Source organism: Falco cherrug, chromosome 10, assembly GCF_023634085.1.
Source record: "Falco cherrug isolate bFalChe1 chromosome 10, bFalChe1.pri, whole genome shotgun sequence".
NCBI classification, from domain to species: domain Eukaryota; kingdom Metazoa; phylum Chordata; class Aves; order Falconiformes; family Falconidae; genus Falco; species Falco cherrug.
This window is the reverse complement of record NC_073706.1, coordinates 34,369,214-34,383,066: the sequence shown is the minus strand read 5'-3', so window position 1 is coordinate 34,383,066 and position 13,853 is coordinate 34,369,214. Positions and strand designations below refer to the sequence as shown.

The 13,853-nt window shown below is 52.8% G+C and overlaps 1 protein-coding gene across 3 annotated transcripts in view; it reads left to right on the top strand.

Annotated features, from left to right (window-relative positions):
- Positions 1–7,958: 7,958 nt before the first annotated feature.
- SLC25A22 (solute carrier family 25 member 22) overlaps positions 7,959–13,853 on the top strand; it is a 52,281-nt gene continuing 46,386 nt past the window's right edge. Inside the window, exon 1 of one of the 3 annotated variants that reach the window (XM_055721714.1) lies at positions 7,959–8,068. The gene's annotated coding sequence lies outside the window, so the exon portion shown is untranslated. Of the gene's footprint in view, positions 8,069–10,268; positions 10,353–11,631; positions 12,009–13,853 lie in introns of those variants that run through there. The other 2 variants (XM_055721718.1, XM_055721717.1) reach the window with 2 other exon arrangements.

Genomic DNA, 13,853 nt, shown 5'->3' with positions numbered 1-13,853 from the left:
ACAAAAAAAATCTAAAAGTAAAGGGAGAAATTGTTTGGGAGTGGAAACATTTTTTCTCCTCTTTTTTTTGACTGCAACATCTATACCTCTTTAACTCTCATAATTAAACCCTTTTCTACTTCATAAACTTGTGGATCTCCAGCAGAACGACCAAGTGGCCCTCGGAGGTGAAGTGTGTTTTGCACATACCACTCTCCACTTCTAGGTTCTGCTTACCATGATAGCCCTGTAGCTGCCAGGAGCCAGATTCAGGTAAGATGCTTCCAGCCCCTGCAAAGGTTAATAAAAGAAACTGCTGAGAAATTAAAGCCCAGGCAAAACTCAGATCAGTTTATTAGTTCTATAAAAAACGTAAGGGAAAGCCTGACTATATCCTGCAGGGGGTTAAACTGTTTACATGCTGCTGGCAGTAAAATGCTGTATAATTCCCAGTAAAAGACCTGAAGGAAATATGAAGGTGGGAGGGAGCCCGCAGGGGCTGTGTTCAGTTTGTCCGTTTTCTGTGGCCAGACAACAGTACTGTGAAATTCAGCACATCCATAGGATGGCTCTGGTGAGTGAAAGGAGATACCTGCTGTGCGTTGAGGACCGGGTGGTTCCGCCATGAACCTACCGAGCTTGATACAAAACGGAGGGAGCATCAGAAGGTACCCTGCCAACTGGTAAGATTTCCTGCTCTTTGGTACCCTACAGTGGCCATACTCGACAGTGTCATGCTGCTGTTGCTTTGAAAAGGGAAAGGAAATCTGATGGTTCTTAAATTTGCTGGTTTTCCCCTGAAGGGAGGATCACAGCGTGCTTTCAGCCTTTAAAGCCAAGAGTAGCTTTCCCTGGGAAAGGTGTGGGGCTGGTTTTCAGGCACTGGTGCATCAGAGCCCCAGCCCAGGGCTGGCGCGAAGTGAGCCCACCATATTTACCTGTCGTATAGTCGTTAAAATGAAGAAAAAAGCTTTTGCTACAGTGAAGTCTGTGTCGAATTCCTGAAGTCTGCAGAAATAAACTGTACGTTCTTAAAGCACTATTTCTCTGTAGCTCTGTGGCCTGAAAATCCACAGGGAAAGTTTGATGCTTGTTCCAGTTCTCAGCTACCTTGAAGGAACTTGGTGACTGGGAAACGCAGAAACCAGGTAGGCACCATGACAAAGGACAATTTAGCCTCTGCCCTTCCTGCCTCGCAGTAGGTCTGTAGGTTGAACCCAAGCAGAAGGTTGCTTTGGGAGGCTGGGACTAAGATCCTTCTGCTTGGTTTGCTCATTGAGCACCAGTGCAGTTCATGTCTTTTCCAGACAGGAGACCGTGGAACTGGAAAATGTGCAAGGGATAGGAAGGATGTTCAGAGAAAAGTACTGCAAGGTATTTTCAATTCTTTCTGCAGCAGAGTATTACATGGTCCCAGGAAAGGATGGAGACGGGTAACAGATGGTTGCCACCCACTTTTTCAACTAGGTGGCACCAAATGAAATAATCACAGAGTCACAGACGGGTCGGGGTGGGAAGGGACCTCTGGGGATCCTCTAGTCCACCCCCCTCCCAAAGCAGGGTCACCTAGAGCAGGGTGCGCAGCGTCGCGTCCAGGTGGGGTTTGAATGTCTCCAGGGAAGGAGACCCCACAGCCTCTCTGGGCAGCCTGGCCCAGCGCTCTGTCACCCTCAAGGTGAAGAAGTGCTTCCTCACATTCAGAAGGAACCTCCTGTGTTGCAGTCTGTGCCCGTTGCCCCTTGTCCTGTCGCTGGGCACCGCTGCGAAGAGCCTGGCCCGTCCTGTCGGCACTCGCCCTGGAGAGATGTGTGTGCATCGATGAGATCCCCTCTCAGCCTTCCCTTCCCCAGGCTGGGCAGGCCCAGCTCTCCCAGCCTGTCCCCATACGGGAGATGCTCCATGCCCTCATCACCTCTGCAGCCTCTGCCAGCCCCTGCCAGCCCCTCTCCAGCAGCTCCCTGTCCCTCTGGAACTGGGGAGCCCAGCACTGGGCACAGCACCCCAGATGTGGCCTCACCAGGGCAGAGCAGAGGGGGAGGATCACCCAGCCACGTGGGCTCTGCCAGGGCCAGGCCTGGTCTTCTGGAGGTATTTAGCATCACCAGGTTCAGAAACAAAATCTGCATGTCCAGGAGAGAGTGGGGCTCAGGTAGAGGGTGGCTGCAGCCCCTACGGAGGTGTCCACCTCTCCCCACTGTGTGAAGAAGGGACCTGGCTGATGAACCTGGGTAGTTAGGCTTCTAATTATGCTTTGTTGTGCTGATGAAGAGAAGCTTTAGATTACAGTGAGAAGTAGAACAGGACAGCTGGCCGAGGGAGGTGGTAACGGGATAGCTGGGGGAGGACACGAGTTTAGGTATCTAATCTGCTGCTTCTTCAGCCCAGTTCTCAGGGGATCTCACTCCCTCTGGAAGCAGCAATGGCTTGGGACAAATGTTTCTTTGGTTTTCTTCACTCCAGGTTGGTGAAAAAGGAAATCATTGTGATTCTTAGCTTCTCCCCAAGCCCAGAGCTGAGAACAAGCATGGGTTGTGATGCTGGTTGTAGCTGCTCCCTCCCAAAACTACAGGTTACTGGCTCCTGGGGCCTGGCACACCTTCCATGTGCTGCAGGAGCATCAGGCTGAGTGACAATCCCAGTGCATTTTCATGCCGGTGCGCAGAGAGCAGCAAGAAAATACAGCATCTCCCCCTCAAAAATCCCTTACAACAGATGATTTAGTTGCAGACTGGCCAGGGAAAAGAAGATCCTGCTGCTTAAACAGGCTATTTTGTGACAACTGCTGTGCATCCACGATGGCCGGAGGGCAGAGGCAGTCACAAATGGATCCATCAGCTTTTTGGGGTCCCAAAATAACATGGCCCTGGACCTGGCAGCAGCTCTTGGCAAGGCAGCGAGCCCGGGGAACTGTGACTCTTCCTGCAGGTCAGGCCATTTCATTTTCACCCACAGCAGGACGGCAGTGTTCTCGGTGACCACTTCACCCTCCAGCCTGGTGGCATGGAGCCATCTCCCTTTCTGCCTTCGAGAAACAGCAAAGCAGGTTAATGAGGCCACAGATTTCCCTTAGTTGCTTGCTGGTGCTGGAAGGACAGATGAACAAATGGGCTTGTGGAGCATGGGGAGCACCATAAAATCCTGGAGCAAACATCACTGTTTGGCATTGCTTGGCCACACACCCCAGGGAAAGATCCCTACCCTGCACTGTCCCATAAATCCAGTGCCACCTCTGCGTGGGGGCAGATGCAGATGGGGTGATGCTGTGGGACAATTTCTTTCGGGGATGAGGGAGTAAGCCCTGCTGAAAGGCTCCTGTGGAATAGCTGGCTGCAGCTGCAGGCTCCCTGCCAGCAGCTGTGCCCGGAGTGGGTTCTGGAGGCCAGTCTCGCAGCCAAGACACAGCCATTCGTCGGCACTCAATAAACAAAAGTGCCCTGCTGTTTTATCTGGGAGATAATCATGCAGGGCATGAAATTTCTTTCCCTTGCACTCTCTGTGCTGAGCAGGAGCCTGCATCAGCTGCCAAGGGAGCCGGGGCACTGCTGCTGTGGGCCGTGCTGCGGACAGGCACGCAGGAATGGGGGCTGCTGGCTGTCAGGTAACTCCGAGGCCAGAGACCCACGGGTGCTAGGCATGGTGAGATGCTGGTGCTTACTGGAAGCTGCCAGCCCTGTGGGATGTGTTGGGAGCTGGACTATTTTGCGAGCCAGCTCATGACACATGACCCATTAGCACTCCAGGGTCAATTCTGTGGCTCTAAAAGGAGTCTTTTTGGCTTCTCAATGATTAATGATTGAAATCAAAAAGCTTTTTGCTTGTTTTTTTTCCAGGCTAGCATTGCCAAGCCTTGATTTCCCTGCTTTTGCTGGAGAAAAGTGGCTGGAGAGTTTGCTGGTGGGAAAACTTGTGTGCCTTCAGCATCAAGGACTTTCTTTCCTCCTGCTATTTGTTAGGTATTTGAATCAAACAGCTACTAAGAAGATGCCTGCAGCCTCCTCCTGAGGAGCGATGGCCAGAGGGGACCACACAGACCATGTATGCTGGTTCACCTTGTGTGGTCTCACAGCTCTGAGCTCTTGGGGACAACAGAGCCGGGGTTGGGGTAAAGCTGTCCCCTTCCCGCACCCCCTTCACTCTCTGGCTGCATCCACATACCCTCTCACTTCTTAATGTCAGAAAATGAAACCAGACCTGCTGGGTCAGTGGTTTCTGGGTGATTCCCGGCATCCAAGCTGACAGCCAGCTGTGAACCTGTTCATTTCATTCATAGTTTGGCTGTACTCTCAGCAGCCGGATGCTGGAGGCCTCCCCTATTTCCTCTGTGCCGTTACCTTTGGCAACCCACCCTGTGGTCCTAACGGGGAATGAGATCAGGCTCGGTTGAGATTGATTTTTCCAGAAAACGATGTTGACCGGTGCTAATTATATATGTTACTGCCTCTTCAATCTTTATTACTTAAATAGTCTAACAGCGCTCATCATTATCAAATCACGTCCAGAACGGCCACCAGGCCAAGGGAGCAGTGATCAAGCTTGCCCAATTTGGCTTTTTTAAGCGTTGGTTTAATATCCGCACTCATCAGGTGCTTGGGGATTTCACCGGCACTCTACAATTTATTAAAGCAGAAAGCAATGCAAATGGGGAAGGAAGCTGAAAAATACGACTTCATGAAAGCCTCTTTCTTTGGCCAGCAGACTGCACTTGACCCATGTCCTCGGCAGGGCTGCTTTCAGCCCACGGCCTCTCTGGCAGCTGGGCTGAAAGCAGCGCAGGATTTTGAGACTCGTGCAGGAGGAGCTTTCTGGCAAGCACAAACCTGGTATAATGCTGTGTGTGCCGTGACGATGACAATGTTGCCTCGTACAGGAGGTCCTGAGGTCTGCTCTTCACCTTGTATCAGATGCAGACATCACTGCTTTTGAAACTTCACTTTGTACCAAATGGTATGAAGTCTCTCTTGTGTCTGTCAGAAGAAAAAATTTATGTCTGAGAGCAGAGGAAACCTTGACAACCTGGCACTCGCTGAAAGCGAACTTTCTTACTTTCTTCCTCTGCTTTTTTTTGTTCCCTCTTTTAAAGGCTGCTGGAAGAAATGGGTCCTTTGCACCAAGAAGGTTACAAAGAGCAGTTGTATTATGCAGCAGAACCAAAAAAAAAAAAAAAAAAAAAAAATGGGTGATTGCAGCCCTCTTAAAATTCAGTGCAAAGCCGGCCAGCATTAACCTCTTCTTTGCCAGGGGACGGTACTGTCCTACCAGCACATCTATGGGACAGCACGTTATGATAAATGGTAAAATCTATCTGCTTCAATCCATGCTGAGTTCAGTTCAGCTTTTGTCCGAGTTGGTATAGCACAGTGAAACCCACCAATGCTTTTGCAAAACAGGGCAGGGTGAGGACCTGCCACCACCATTGCTTGTTCCCCAAACTGGAGGAGGCCTGCATCAGTGCCTGACGCAGCAGCCTGCCCACAACCCATGCCCACTTTCCCAAGGACATGGTAGACACAAGGCTGTGGGGTTGGACAGACTATGCCGGCAACTCCTTATCCACAGCACTTGCACTTTGCTCCTGTGATGGAGCATCTGAAAAATGGCATGGTGCACAGGTCTCTCTCCTTGATGAGGCACCACCTTTCTGGAGGATGCTTTCCACCTCCTGTGCTGTATCTTTGCATGCTTTGCCCAGCATAAGTTGAAAAGCGCACGAGCTGCTCCCTTTTTCACCTACATCCAACTCATTAGCATTGGCTTCTGATGCTTCACTGGCCTCTGGCTTACATCTTCTTCTCACCTCGGTTACAGCTCCCTGACTGTGATAAACAAGCTCCTCTCACTTTCAGGTGTGTGCACAACTCCGATGTTTCTGGGCTGTTCTTTGCAGCGCCATATAATTGTCCTTTCTCCCATGTATGAGATGTCCTCATGCCCTGGTTTTGGCTGTGACAGAGTTAATTTTCTTCTTAGTAGCTGGTGCAGTGCTGTTTTGGATGTGGTGTGAGAATAATGTTGATAGCACACTGATGTTTTTAGTTGTTGCTAGGTAATGTTTATACTGACTCAAGGACTTTTTAGTTTCTCAGGCTTTGCCAGCAAGGCTTAATGGGCACAAGAAACTGGGAGGGGACACAACCAGACAGCTGACCTGAACTAGCCAAAGAGGTATTCCATACTATGGGATGTCATGCTCAGTATGTAAACTGGGGGGGCTGTTGGCTGGGGCCTGTGGATCGCTGACTGGGGACTGGCTGGGCATCGGTCAGCACAGGGTGAGCAATTTTATTGTGCATGACTTGTTTTCTCCCTCCCCTTTGGATTTCATTCCTCTCCCCTTCTCCCTCCTTTTCATTATAACTGTTATTGTTATTATTATTATTGTTCTTTTGGTTTCATTTTATTTCAATTATAAAGTTGTTCTTACCTCAACCCTTGAGATTTACATTCCTTTCCGATTGTCCTCCCCATCCCTCTGGGTGAGAGGGGAGTGAGTGAGTGGCTGTGTGGTACTTAATTACCGGCTGGGGTTAAACCACGACACCTCATTAGCCTGACACGCTCCACCATCCTTGTAGCCACTCTTCTCTGATCATCTCCGATTCACTGCACAGGCTAACTGCGTATTCGTGCTCTGCTGGCTCCTGTGAGCCTTCAGCACAGAGCTGGTAATGCCAGGCTTGCTGCATCTGCTATGGTGCAGTGCCTGCGCACCTGAGCAGGCAGGGATGCTTTGGAGATGTATTCCCCTGGAGATCTTTCCCCCTTTCCTTGGTGGTCTTGTTACCGAAAATCGTAACCAGGAAAATTCTCCAAATTAAATGATTGTTTAGAAAGCCGACGTTGGCTTATTGCAGGGCTGGGTTACACAGGGGATTCTTCCTCCTAACATGCACACCAAGTTACTTGAGGGTATACATTATACACACTAGAGTACTTGCATATTCATAGTACATTACATATTCATTTTCAGTCGCGCACAGGACTGGTTGCACGTCGCTCGCTTCCAATGCAAACCAGCACGCACCCTCAGACAGCACCACTGAAGCTTCTACTAACTCCGCACGCTCCCCAGCGGGGTTTGCCCGCTCTCAGGGGCTATCTGAGTCGGAGGTTGTGATCTCCCATGACTACAATTACCTTTGTCCTTCTTTCAACTAATTTTCTGTGGGTTGCAGCACCTCACCAGCTTGTCTCCTTTTGCGGCCAGAACTTCCCCACTTGGAGGCTTACTTCTGCACGATTTAGGTAACAGTGCTCTTGTCCCCATCCTTGTTGACTCCCTTGATTTGAAGTCCTTTCCTTCATTAATTTTGATGACTCCAGAGGGTCAGCTTGATCTAAACTTTGCGCGCAGGTTTGTCTGATGTATAGCCAAGCGCTAAATCAGAGTGACAATTCAGGAGTGTAGGCATGTCTGGCACCCGCGGGCGTGCTGCTGCGAGGCGTGGGGGCCCAGGGGGGTGCTGCCATCCCCTTGCCCTCACCCTCCGCCTGCGGGCCCCACAGAGCCAGGCACTGGGGTGTTTGCGTGTGGCCTTGGGCCCTGTCCCGCTGCTGGAACCACGGCGAGGCCTGTGCGGCCCAAGGGCCATGTCTGCCTGCGGGCCTCCAGCGGGGCCCAGCCGGCCACGACCGGTCTTGATTTATTTTGAAGGGTCGTTATTGTAAAGGGTCTTCATTTTGAAGGGAAGCGGGATTTACTCCCCACCTCAGGCCGTTTCCCGCCGCCCCCGCCCGGCCAGGTAGCTGCAAGATGGCTGCCGGGTGGGCTGCGGGCGAGCCCCTGCGGCGGGGCGCGGGCTGCGTGCGGCCGGGGCCGGGCACGGCGAGACGCCTCCCTCACGCCCGGGGCTCCCCGCGGGGGTCGCGGCGGCCCGGGGACGGCGCCGGCCGAGGGGGACGGCGCCCAGGCCCGGCAGCCCCGGCGCGCGTTGCCGTGGTGACCGCCCCGGCGGGGAGGGCCCGGCGGCGGCTTTTCCTGCACCGAGCGCGGCCGGCGGGGGCAGAGCTGAGCCGGGCCGCGCCGCGCCGCTCCGCACCCCGCGCCGCACCGGTCACCGGCCCCGGCGGAGCCCGCCGCCGCCCCGGAGCGGTAAGTGCGGGCGCGGCCCCTCCCCGGCGCTCCGGCACGGTTCCTCGGGCCGCGGCGCCCCTCGCCCGGCCTGGGCCCCGCCGCGCCGGCCCCTCGCCTCAGCGCTGTGCCGGGCCCCCTCCCGCGCCCCGGGGCCCGAGGGGCCGCCCCTCGCCCCGCGGGCTGTGGGCTCTCCTGGGCCCCCTCTCCCCGGGGCTGCGGGCTCCCCTGGCCCCGCCATGTGCCGCCCTCACCCCGGGCTCCTCTGGCCCCCCGTGGACCCCCCCTTGCCTCAGGGGCTGCGGGCTCCCCTGTCCGCCCATGTGCCCTCCTCGCCCCGGGCTCCCTACGTGCTCCCTTGGTCCCCCGTATACGCCCCTCACTCCGGGGGCTGCGGGTTTCCGCGGTCCCCCCGTGTGCCGCCCATGTGCCCGCGTCTCCTCAGGGCCTGCGGGCTCCCCATGGCCCCTCCAGGTACCCCCTTTGCCCCGGGGGCTGTGGGCTCTGGCCGTGCCATGTGCCCCCCTCGGCCCGGGGGGCTGCGGGCTCCCCTGGGCCCCCGCTTCCCCACCTCACTCCAGGGGATGTACGCCGCCCTGCTCCCCTCACCCTGGGAAGTGCCTGTCCCCCCAGCCACCCCCTCACCCAGGGGTGGGGGTCCCTCTGCCCGAACGTGGGGCACGGGTGCCGGTGTGCCCGAGCCGAGCCCGGGGCCGTCACCCTGTGGGGCTGGGGGCTGCAGCAGCATCGCCCTCCCTCTCCCTGCCCACGCCGGGGACACTGCGGGTGACACGTGTGCGGTTCCAGCTGCGCTCTTCAGTGCCCCGAAGCTGCTGCTTTTCATACTGAAAGCGAATTGCGCGGTTTTCCGGGGCTTCTGATTTCTGGGGCGGTTTGTAGGGTCATAGCCTCTGGTTGCAGGGCAGGGTCCTGCATCTTAAGCCCTGCCGAGCTCCTTGCAGGCTCTCGTAAGCCAGATCTGTGTCTCTTTCAGGTAGGTCAAGGTTATTGTGAATGTGGGTAGGCTGTGGGATTTCCTCAAGGTCACTCTGGGCGGTGGACCCGAGCATCCCCTCATCTCCTGCTGCACCCTCCGGAGTCACTGGGCTCCCGCTGGGCGAGGGCGCAGTTGTGGAAATCGGATTTTCCAGTGCCCCAGACCTCTCTCCTGCAGAGCTTCTCAGCTTTTAGATTCTGCGCTTTGCCGGGCTGATACAGTGACAGACATCAGAGCAGGATCCCAGCTGTGTTTGACCTAATGTCTTTCAGACAGTAGGTGTTTACAGTTAAGGATGATGTTTTTACCATAGCACGTTCATCTCTAAGAGTCTCGCTGCTGTTAGGATCTGACCTTTCGTGGCATGGCTGCTGCTTGTCGGGATGGTGTCTGCAGTGATTTTGATCACTGCAAGTCACTGTGGCTCTGCCTCTCCAGAACTTGCTTCTTGGCAATGGTAAGCGAAAGGCAATTGAACTAGAGTGGTGCTTGGCTGATAACGATGTATCGTGTGCGACTGGGATGGCGGTCGATGTCTTGTTCTCTGCTTGTGTTTCGCTTTCCAGGCTGTTACAAAGGTATAGATGAGGTCTAATAGGAGGCGTTACTCTAATCTCTTCACCAGAAAATAAACACCAGTATTTAATAAGGATTTACCCCCTTTGAATGCCTTGCCTGTAGAATTTTTAACTATGCGCTACCACTCCTCCTTGTCATTCACACAGGTACGGTTTTCCTCCTGGTGCCGTGCCCTTGGGCTCGTTTGCTCACTGAGTCCCTGTTGTAGTGAGGAGCATTATGTTCTGAGGGCGATGGTGATCAGTGCCAGAGGTGGATGGCCGAGTTGGAATAGGGAGCAAGTTTGTGTCATAAATTGGAGCCTGGCATTGCTCTGAAGGAGAGTCTGCAGTCTCGCTTGATGCCCAGCAATCTTGTTAATGTCTTACTAAGATGCCAGGGCCCTAGAAGATCCTTCTGCTGCCATTTTAAGAAGGGGTAGTGTGCTGTATTAAGTTACTAGAAGGTAGAAATCACTAACAGCCTGTCAGGGCCGTTTGGTCCCCTTTTCCTGCCAAGATTTAAATTAGTGGGCAAGATGGGGGATTATCTACCTCAGTGGCCAAGGTTACAGCAGTATGTACATGTGGAAGTAGCCCCCCTCCACTGGCTTCTGTGTCACATTTTGTGTTGTAGGTCTCTGACGGGGCAAAGCTGGGGTGGAGAGAAGGGACTGAGACACAGCGGCTGGTGTTTGGTGTGCCTTGAAGCCTGGAGGCCATGACAATTTGGAGCTGTGCTCTGATTAAGGTGTTATAATACAGAAAGTCTTGCTTAGGAGCTGTAAGCATTTCATGTACCTATGCATTTGTTCTTGCTTAATTGTTGTCATGCTGGAAATTGTGAAATAGTAGGAGGCAGAGATTTTCAGGAGTAGGGCAGCAGCATTTTTAGGTGGGAACATGTGCTGTGTTCAGCTACAGTAAAGCACATCTAGAGCCAGCATCCCCGACACGGGCCAGTTTTGCAGATTCCCCTAAGAACAGCTTTTCCATGAGCGGTAAAGCCCGATCTAGGGAACACCCTCATTGCAGGATGTGTGATGACCATGCAACACTGTGAAAATAGTTCATTATCTCTGGTACTCTGGGTTTTATCTGAATTATCTGCAGCCAGGAGGCTGTAAGAGGAGTGACTGATGAGCTGCTCCTCCTCCCTCAGCAAGGAGCACCTAGGTGTGGTGTAGGACTGTGTGGTCTCGGTCTCTGGTCTTCCAAAAGGCCAGGCTTTGGGTTTTCTGCTAGGCTGGGGGTTACTTTGTTTTATAGATGTTGGCAAACCTCTGGACTGTCTTTCACCCTTCTGTGGAGGTAAAACACTCTTGGAGGGTAATTACCGTATTCATGGTAGCTGCTGTAAGGTGACATGTCCTTGTGAAATTTGGGGGTTAAAAGGTTTGTGTGGTGAGAAGAAAAGTTTGGAAGTGTTGAATGTAGCCATGGAGGGCATTGTGTCCCTTGGTGCCAGCTGGCAGCAGGTCTGGCTTGTTCCAGGGTGATGCTTTCTTTTGTCACTTGATCCCTGGGCTCACCTGGGGGCAAGAAAGTGCAAATCTTTTGCACTGCCAAATTTCCAGTGCCTGCAAGATGCCCTGCTCAGGGTGTATCTCTTAGGGCTGTTTCTATCTGCCTAAAATCATATTGTGCTGCCAGAATGACATGAAAGAGCTTTGAACTACGCCCCAAGGGGGAAGGAAAAGGGGTGGAAAAAAGCAAAATATTTTTGTTCTGTTGTCAGGAGATCGCGCGCTGGGGAGATGATGTGTAACCGAACCAGATTTGGAATGGCTGGGACAAACATGTTTCCTTGTGATCCTGAGCGCTGCGGTTTGTGTGTATTACAGTAGGATGCCGATGGTCCTGTGAAGGGCATTTCTGCAGTTTCCCCTTTTCTAGGCTGTTTGAGAACAGAGGCTCTCTAAGCCTGCCTTCTTCCTAGCTGTCCTTTTTCAGAGTGGTTTGGGTTTTTTTTTTCCTCTGTTGTTTTTTTTCTTTGTTTTTCCCCAGAATGAAGTCTCTGCACAGCTGTTGGCAGGTCAGCAGTGTCCCAGAGCTGTGCAACTTCATCCTTGACTAGAGTAGGTTGATGTAGCTCTGGCAGAGGCAGTGGAGCAAATTTGGCTTGCACCAGCTGAGGGTTGGGCCATCAGGTGGGAGCCCTCGAGCTACAGGAAGAGCGTGGACGTGCAGCCTGTTTAGCCTGTCACTTCAAAGTTTGTTAACGTCCTGTTGGGCCGCCGGTTGGACACGCTTCTCTCCCAGCTGCCTCCGCTCCCCTGTTTAAATCTGCAATACTGTGTGAGGACAAGTACCTGCGCCTCTCCTTCAACAGCAGCAGTGCAAGGTGGGGGAGAATCTGCCTGGCCACAGCATCCTGCCTTCTGCTACTGCAGCTACAAAAGGGCTGGTTAGTATTCCTTTTACATCCCTGTATGTGTTCACCTAAACCCTTAACCGTGTTTTCAGGAAATGCAAAGGCCTGCTCTCATGCCCGTGTTTGCACGTTTTTCTCTCTTAGAAGTACCCAAACACCTGCACTACCGGGAATTTGGGAGAGTTGGAATTATCAGTTACTTACGGCAAACGAGCTACGGATGCCGCCTAATGCAAGCCAATGCGTTGTTTTTATTTTTTGTTCTTGAACATGTTGTACACAGTACATGTATCTCATTGTGCGTTGCTCATAAATGGCTGTGTGGACTCCAGCCTTGTCTGTCTGCAGTGAGCAGGACATGGCTGCAGTGGGCTCCTCTCTGCTGAAGAGGTGCCTGAGGTCTGAGAGGGCAGTGTGGTTTGGCTTCCCCAGTGCCATGATTTGATGAAGCCTTCCTCCTTCTTCAAGGCTGAGTCCTCTGGGCCGTGCCTGACTGATCGGAGTGGGGACCATTGTTCGGCCACATCCAGCTAACAGCACGGTGGGCTGCTAGAACTAACGCTGTGTTGCTCCAGCTGATCCTAACAGCAGATAAATAATTTTTTCCTGTGCTCTTCTGTCTGCCTTCCAGTGCAAAGATAGTGGGAAGGAGGCAGTGGATTGAACTGTCCAGTGTGAAACTGGATGTTGCTTTAACCTTGCAGTATTGACTGCCAGGTAGTTCCAGTTGTTGTGAAGATAAAATAGCAGGGGGTACAATAAACAAGGTAAAATCCCAGACAAACCCAATGAAAAGACCTTGTCAGTCTGGGCGGTTTGGATTTCTGTCTGGCAGTTTCCTCTTACATGTCTGCAAATATAAAAGCGTTGAATACTTGCTGTCTTAGGAGGGCTGCCCAGATGGAGATTATTTGCTTGGGGAAGGGAAGGGCACTCGGGCAGCAATACTTGTTCTGTGTCAGGAGAAATGTGATGGGATACCGTTTATTTAATTTGTAGGGTCTCTGTTGATCTTGATGTAATGCTGACTGTGGTGAGCTGCTCACAGGAATGCAGTCTTAGGTTTATTTTAAACTTTTTCATAACTGGTTCTTGTTCTTTTTTTGGTGGTGCTGTTGTGGGTGGGTGGCTACACGTTGTCAAACCTCCCTGTGCCCTTCTCCTTCCTTTGCTGATGCTGCTGGTGTGTGAAGTGTCAGGAGACTTGTCTGGATTTATTTTTTTTTTTCCCTTTCCTGGGTCTGTGGCATTTATCCAGAGGCCAGGAGGAGAGAGGCTGAGTTGCCCAGAATGGCATGAATTCAAGCAGCTAGGGATGACTGGAGTCACATCAAAGACTGTGCCTGCCCCACCTGGAGTCTGTCTCCATGGTTGGGGCTCATGCTCTCGATTTAAAGGCTGTCCCAGCTGTGAGGAGCTTTGTGGACAAAGTGGGGAGAGTGAAGGAGAAGGAAGACTTCCCCTCTTACACCCAACAGCAGTGCTGCTGCACTGAGTGTTTGGCTTGGAAGAGGCCTTCGGGAACAGAGGTGTGTGCTTTTCTTTTTTAATTGGAGCACAAAGATACAGGACTTCCAGCAAGCCATTTTAGTGGGAGAGAGATGCTGTGTGAGTGAGCTCTTAGTCTGGCCCAAGGCAGAAGGCTGTCCAGGAGCCGTGATCCTTCATTTCTGAATTCAACTGCAGCTTCCATGAATCCTTTTTTGCTTTGGCAAGGGGCTGGGCTCTGTGGTGCGAAAGCTCCTAGCCAGGGCGAGCGCTGGCTTTGAGTGGGTTGCTGCATGGAAGGAAGCGGTAGCATGTGGTGTGCTTAGTCTGGACCAGCACATCTGCCATTTCTGTTGCTGCTGAGTATTCTGCCCTTGTCACTGCGGTGTC